An 8,172-nucleotide genomic window follows, 5' to 3' on the forward strand; every position below is an offset into this window, starting at 1 on the left:
CCTGTTCACGTGACTCGTGGTTGTCCCTCTCGGCTCCCTCTCCCCGTTGGTATTTTTGTGAATATAAGATTGTTCTTCACGGTTCTGTTTAAATATGTTTAAACTTTCCCCTGCAGTGTTTTATTCAGTGGTATATTACAACACTCTGTTTTTCTTCCTATTTAAAAGGCTCTTTTCAATTTCCTCTCCAATTCATTCCACTTCAAAAAAATATTCAATCTCTTAGAATTCTAAATCACTACATGCTCTAAATTCACATTCATTCCACCCCTCCTCCATCGTTCTTAAACGGATCGCTAACTTGAAAATCACAATAAACCCAAATTGTTATAAATGTTCGTCTTTCATGAATCATCCACTTTTTAAACTCCCCCCTTGCACCTCCCCTCCAAATCTCCCCCCTTGCCCCTCCCCTCCAAATCTCCCCCCTTGCCCCTCCCCTCCAAATCTCCCCCCTTGCCCCTCCCCTCCAAATCTCCCCCCTTGCCCCTCCCCTCCAAATCTCCCCCCTTGCCCCTCCACTCCAAATCTCCCCCATTGCCCCTCCCCTCCAAATCTCCCCCATTGCCCCTCCCCTCCTAAACTCCCCCCTTGCCCCTCCCCTCCAAATCTCCCCCCTCGCCCCTCCCCTCCTAAACTCCCCCCTTGCCCCTCCCCTCCTAAACAACCCCCTTGCCGCTCACCTCCTAAACTCCCCCTTGCCCCTCCCATTCAAAACTCCCCCCAACCCCTCCCCTTCAAATCTCCCGCCCAACCATCCCTCCAAAATTCTCCCCCCTCCCACTTCCTCCTCAATGCTGCCTCCTCCCCACTTCGTCTCCCTTCTTATCTATCTCATACCTCCACTTCCCCCAACCTTCTACTTTCCTCTGCTCCCCCTCAAACAACGCCTCACTGTGCCTCATCCAATAACCATCAAACCTTTCGTCCTCCTCATCCTTCCCTTTCTTGTAACTCTACTGTAATCTCTGACACGCTATCAACTGCTCTCCCGACCCCCCCCCTCTCATCCTCCATCTGACCCTACCTCTCCCCTCCCCTGTCCTGCACCCGATGCTCCCCCTCTCTCCTCATTAACGGTATGGACCTCAACCATCCGGGGCCTTCGCTCAAACCTGATTGATCTCTCCATTCAGGTTGCTTCTGACAATCCAGACTTGATCTGCTTAACAGAAACTTTCCTCCTTCAATATTTCTCTGATTCCTTAATATCTCTTCCTGGTTCCTCCCTCCTCTGGTATGATAGACCTGAGCCTCGTCCTGGTGGTGGGGTGGCCATCTTTATCAAAAACTCTCTTCCTCACTCTCCTTGCACTGCCCTCCCTCCACCCCACCCCCAGGAGTACCTCTGGCTACGGCTTCCTCTCCGCTCCCACCTTTTGTTCATATGTGTTCTGTACCGTCCTCCAAACAGTGATGACTCCATTTACATTTTACTGTCGGACAACATGGACCAACTTCTATCAACTCATCCAAACTCTCTCTTCCTCACATGTGGCGACTTCAACTGTCATCATGCCAGCTGGCTGGGTGTGGGTTCCTCTCTCACCAGTCATGGCACCTCAGCAAAGGACCTCTGCGACTCTTTGGGACTGACACAATCTGTCAATTTCCCGACCCGGATCTCAGTCAATGGAGTATCTTCTCTTCTAGACTTGGTTTTGACAAACTTCCCTGCAAATGTCTGCTGCTCTTCTTCTCCTCCAATCGGTTCTTCTGATCATGTGCTTGTTAAAGTGGACATCTCTCTGGCCATTCTCAGAGAGCCTCCTCAGTGCCGACGAGTCTGGCATTTCACTCAGGCCGACTGGCACTGTCTGCAAGCAGCCATCAATCATCTGGACTGGTCTCCCATCTCTACTGCCTCTGACATCAATTCTTCCTGGAATTCTTCCAACGCAAACTGCTCTCTCTCATGCACAGATTTATCCCATCTCGTCTTCAGTTGTCTTACCCTTCCTCCCGTCCATGGTACACTGAATCTTGTGGTGAGGCAGTTGCCCTGAAACAACTTGCCTTTGCCTTCAGTTGGATTTGCCTTCCAAGAGGCGATCTCAGTTCCTTCCACCAAGCTCGGAACAAGTGTGTGTCTACCCTCAGAAGTGCCAGGAAGCGCTATCTCTCCACACTCAAGATTGAACTCTCAAACCTGTCTCCTTCCTCCAAATCCTGGTGGCGTCTGGTCAAATCCGTTTCTGGTGTTTGTTCCCCCTCCATCCCCTCCCTTACCTCAAATGGCTACACAGTTGACACCGCACGTGACAAAGCCGAATGCCTCAACTCTGTGTTTGCCTCAAAATCTTGTGTCCCAAACCCATCTCTCCCTGTTCCCACCTTTCCCAGTCGAACCCAACTGCTCCTGGACTCCTTCCTTCTCTCTTGTCCTTCTCTCTTGACAAGGTGGAGACGTTTTTGTCAAACCTCGACTCTGATTCTGCAAGTGGACCAGATGGCATCAGCCCACAGGTCCTAAAATCCTGCTCTGCCGCTCTGTCTCACCCTCTCTCTGTTCTTTTCACCCTCTCTTTTGCTCAAGGTCATCTGCCAGCATCTTGGAAATCAGCAAACGTTCCCGCTTTACACAAGAAAGGTGCAAAAACAGATCCTTGCAACTACAGACCAATCAGCCTGCTCCCAATTATCAACAAAGTCATGGAATCCATCATTGCTTCGGATATCAAATCCTTCCTTTTCTCCAATGGCTTGATCTCTGATCATCAATTGGATTCAGACCAGGTCATTCTACTCTGGACATGTTGCTTCTGCTGTCTCAACAATGGATGGAGGTCGTCAATGCCAAACAGGAAATCAGAGCTGTCTCCCTTGACATATCATGTGCCTTCGATACGGTCTGGTACCCAGCTCTGCTCCCCAAACTCTCCTTCTATGGTATCCATGGAAATCTCCACTCATGGCTTGCGGACTTCCTCATAGGCAACCTGTGGCCCTGAATGGATTTCTCTCATCTCCCCTTCCTGTTCTGGCTGGAGTTCCCCAAGGTAGTGTTCTGGGCCCTGTGATATTTCTGGTCTTCATCAATGATCTCTCCGACTCTCTGGAAAATCCTCTCTATCTCTTTGTTGTTGACTCCACTATCTGCCGCTCCATTCCTCATCCCTCAGATCGGCAGTCTGCAGCCTCCTCACTCTCTGCAGACCTGGACAAAATCACAGACTGGTCAAACAAGTGGAACATGTCTTTCAATCCTGACAAATCTCACACTCTTACTATGTCTCTCCGAAAAGACCGACTGGAAAACCCTCCCATCTACTTTCTCAACAATCCTCTCCAAGAAGTTGTGTCGCTCAAGCTTTTGGGTCTCACTATCTTCCATGATCTTTCTTGGGAAAACCACATTTCCAAGCTGGCCTCCAAAGCCAATCGCCGACTGGGCATCCTCCGTCATGTGAAGTCCTTCCTTGGCACACCTGAGCTCCTCACCACATACAAGGCTTTCATCCGCAGCTCAATGGAATACTGTTCCCCCCTCTGGGCCAGTGCTCCTGCCTCACACCTCGCTCGGCTTCATGCTGTTGAAACCAAAGCTTTCAGAATCATTGGAATCTCCTGCGATGAAGCTAACTCCGAGGGCCTTTCACTCACTCACCTCAGGCAGGTTGGTGGTCTTTCTGCCTTCTCTCGACTCCTCTCAGGCCTTGCTCCCCCAGCTCTCTCTGTGCTCTGTCCCCCTAATATTCCTGCAGGTCGCACAAGATCTGCCAGCAACCCTCTTATGGTTAAACTGCCAAAATCTAGGCTCTCTGCTCACCTTTCACTCTTTCATTCCCCTTTTTCCCACCTCTGGAACACACTCCCCCACTCCTTTCAATCCCACTCTTCCCTCCAGGTCTTTAAAACAGCTGTTCACCACCATCTCTTATCTTCCACCATCCAAAACCTTGATCTTTTCTACCCCCGCTAATTCACCCCAGATACACTTTTTTTGAAATTCCATCTTCTTTCCTGGAAGTCCTTGCAGTGTCCACATGTTTTATACCTCTCCCACCGCCCCCTTCCCATGCCCCCCCCCAAAGCCCTCGCCCTCTCTCAGATCTCTCGATGTCTCCATGTCTCTCGGTCCCTGCTCTCAAATGTTGTGTTTGTGTCCTTCCCCTTCTCTCCCCATCTTGTCTACCGCTCCCGATGTTATATGTTTTATGTCGGTTTGTCTTTCTGTGTGATTAATGTTCGCTCTTTCACGAGCCTCGATCTTGTATACAAAAAAAAAAAAAAGTTTAACTACTTGCATAACTCACCGACCCTAATAATTATAGAAATCTCCCATAGTGCACGTCTTGCGATAGTATGTAGACATTGTCTGCCCCTGATGTATCTCATGGTTGCACATTCGTCTAGCCTGTCGGACTTGTATTTGGATGCACCTGTGGTTGCATACTCAATGTATTTATTGTAAACATTGAACCATTATAATTTACTAGTGGGGTCACCCGTGGGAATCCCACGGGTATGGTGTGTGACATTTGGACATCTTGATTTAGATGCTGCACATTAAATTTTACAAAATGGTGTAATGAACACAACTTATTTATTTCACATAATATGTGACCCCTCACTCCTCTCCACCCTCACGCCTCTCCAATACCACTCCTCCTCACACTCCTCTCCAATACCTCCTCACACTCCTCTCCAATACCTCCTCACACTCCTCTCCAATACCTCCTCACACTCCTCTCCAATACCTCCTCACACTCCTCTCCAATACCTCCTCACACTCCTCTCCAATACCTCCTCGCACTCCTCTCCAATACCTCCTCGTACTTCTCTCCAATACCTCCTCGTACTCCTCTCCAAACCCTCCTCGTACTCCTCTCCAATACCTCCTCACACTTCTCTCCAATACCTCCTCACACTCCTCTCCAACCCCTCACACTCCTCGCCAACCCCTCACACCTCGCCAACCCCTCACACTCCTCGCCAACCCCTCACACTCCTCGCCAACTCCTCACACTCCTCGCCAACCCCTCACTCCTCGCCAACCCCTCACTCCTCGCCAACCCCTCACACCCCTCTCCAACCCCTCACACTCCTCTCCAACCCCTCACACACCTCTCCAACCATTCACACTCCTCTCCAATCCCTCACACTCCTCTCAAATTCCTCACACTCCTCTTCAATTCCTCATACTCCCCTCCAATCGTGCCTCACTCGCCTCTCCAATCGCTCCTCACTCTCCAACACCTCCTCTCGCTCCTCTCCAACACCTCCTCACACTCCTCTCCAATACCTCCTCGCACTCCTCTCCAATACCTCCTCACACGCCTCTCCAATACCTCCTCACACTCCTCTCCAACCCCTCACACTCCTCGCCAACCCCTCACACCTCGCCAACCCCTCACTCCTCGCCAACCCCTCACACCCCTCTCCAACCCCTCACACTCCTCTCCAACCCCTCACACACCTCTCCAGCCATTCACACTCCTCTCCAATCCCTCACACTCCTCCCCAATCCCTCACACTCCTCTCAAATTCCTCACACTCCTCTTCAATTCCTCATACTCCCCTCCAATCGTGCCTCACTCACCTCTCCAATCGCTCCTCACTCTCCAACACCTCCTCTCGCTCCTCTCCAACACCTCCTCACACTCCTCTCCAATACCTCCTCGCACTCCTCTCCAATACCTCCTCACACGCCTCTCCAATAACTCCTCACACTCCTCTCCAATAACTCCTCACACTCCTCTCCAATACCTCCTCGCACTCCTCTCCAATACCTCCTCGCACTCCTCTCAAATACCTCGTCGCACTCCTCTCAAATACCTCCTCGCACTCCTCTCCAATACCGCCTCGCACTCCTCTCCAATAACTCCTCGCATTCCTCTCCAATACCTCCTCGCACTCCTCTCCAATACCTCCTCACACGCCTCTCCAATAACTCCTCACACTCCTCTCCAATAACTCCTCACACTCCTCTCCAATACCTCCTCACACTCCTCTCCATTACCTCCTCGCACTCCTCTCCAATACCTTCTCGCACTCCTCTCCAATACCTCCTCGCACCCCTCTCCAATAACTCCTCGCATTCCTCTCCAATGCCTCCTCGCACTCCTCTCCAATACCTCCTCACACTCCTCTACAACCCCTCACACTCCTCGCCAACCCCTATTGCCAACCCTATTTAAAGTGTATGCGCACATAACTAATATAAAAAAACGAAGACCTATCTCTCGGTAATTTCCTGAAACATCTTTTACTTCCGGATAATAATGTTGAATGAAATAAGAAAGAACAAAGATATATATGTCGTTTTTGTGCCGACTCTCATAAAACGTAAAAGTAATATATCTTTACGAAAAGAAAAAGCGAATTTTTAATATATGTTGACATTTTCCCCAACTGTTATTTTAGGCGGTGTATTTTTGTGTATCATCATGGCGCGATTTTTATAAATATATCTCGGCAATTTCCCGTGCATGCGTGAATGTTCTCAATTATTTCTGACACCGAGTCTAAAACCATCGATAAAAATTAAATCAGATGGTGAATTCGATAAAATGGGCGTTTAGTTTACAGGCCTTTGAGAAATCATTTCGTTCTATAAACGGAAACTTTCTTGGGATTCTCTTCCCGTTTTTTTTCAACCGAGTCTAACACTATGTTAGCGACTGTTAAAAATGAAATGATATATCGAATTAGAATTGAAATAAACCTGTGTGAGAGAGAAAGACAGCACGGGCCTAACTAAACAGGCCTCAAAGCTATTCGAGTTAATAAAATGGTGGATATTTGTTTACATGAAGCCTCTCCAAGAATGGGTGGAGCTACTCTGCAAACGGACTAAGCCACACCCCCAGACAGACGTCCAACAGAATCACCTTCGCCTATTATAATATAGATATCATCCATTGATTGAGGTATTTAATCTGCTACCTGCAATGTATCTTTGCTGAATCGTGCTTTTGTATCTTATAGGGTTCTTTCATTACCTCATACCTGCATATTCTAATACAGCAAGTATCAACCACCATCCTGTGTCTTGCTTAATTATTCCCGCGTCACAGGAAGAAGTACTTCGGTCACAAACTAAAACTATGCAAAAATATTACAGACATGGATTGTTACGATACTGCAGATGGAGTTCCTCGCTCTAGCTCACTTGGCCCAAAAATCTGACAAATGCTTCTTACTTCTGACTCAAGTCTTCAAATATAGTCAGGGAAGCATCTAACAGCCATACTTCCAAATTGCTGGGATTACTCATTTTGATTTGGGATTGCTAACTTTGATTTTCAGGAAGGAAGTTTGCTTTGTTCAAGTTCCATGACTTTCCTCATGCTGCCCACATTTTAAGGTTATAAATAGTCAGAGTATTGAAAACGGCGAAGGTAAGATTGACTGCATATTTTGCAGCGCGAGCAACTTTGAGCTGATTTCGCGTCAGCATCGTGAGATGACTGAGAAGGAAGATCTGGCTTAGCCTGGGAACCCTTTAATGGAGCACGAGATGCTTTCTTCTGACATTCTCTTGGTTCATGTCTGGAGGTGGCTTTGCTGGAAGCTACATTGCCTTGTGTTTTGATGACGTTATCTGGTTCGTTCTGCACGTGGAATGCTGCTGGTATTTTAGCCTTTGAATCCAGGTTGTCATAATTGTAATAAAAGGTAATTCTTTCATTTGGACTTTTCTCAAGGTCTTTCCTCAACTTGTAGCCACGGAAGTTTGCCTGCAGAGAAAGGAACAAATTAATTTCATTGTTGAGGCCTCATCCCAACAGTCGCAATAAATGAGCATTTGGATGGACAAAGTTCAGAATGCAACAACAACAAAAATAAGCAAAAACCTTTTTAAAACAATAAACCAGAAAGGCACTCAGTAGCACGCATACCTTGGCCAGGCTGAACAGTTTACGTTACGTATCCCATCCACTGAAAAGGCTGGATCTTCATCCAGACCTCCAAAAATCTAATCGGCTTGTTCTTGTCACCTGCCCAACTCATCCACCAATTTTAGTCCTATTCCATCAATAACTGTGAGATATCATGCCATGTATAATGTTTGGCCATATCGCTCAATGTTGAAGAATCACTTAAAAATTAGAGTAGCCGGATCCAGATTCCAGATCTTCACCAAAATCGAATTGATTCGTCCTTGTCAAACACCCAACCTGTCGACTATGCTTCGTCCAAAACCGTCCAGAACTTTTTGAGATATCT

The 8,172-nt window shown here is 47.8% G+C and overlaps 1 long non-coding RNA gene across 1 annotated transcript in view; it reads left to right on the forward strand.

Annotated features, from left to right (window-relative positions):
• The window catches only part of LOC144890944 (uncharacterized), a 99,571-nt gene extending 91,939 nt beyond the window's left edge, over window positions 1-7,632 (forward strand). The window contains exon 3 of the long non-coding RNA XR_013622602.1: window positions 7,369-7,632. This is a non-coding gene — a long non-coding RNA (uncharacterized LOC144890944). The remainder of the gene's footprint in view (window positions 1-7,368) is intronic.
• Window positions 7,633-8,172: the final 540 nt, after the last annotated feature.

Source organism: Myxine glutinosa, chromosome 2 (genome assembly GCF_964187855.1).
Source record: "Myxine glutinosa chromosome 2, kmMyxGlut1.1, whole genome shotgun sequence".
Taxonomy (NCBI): Eukaryota; Metazoa; Chordata; class Myxini; order Myxiniformes; family Myxinidae; genus Myxine; species Myxine glutinosa.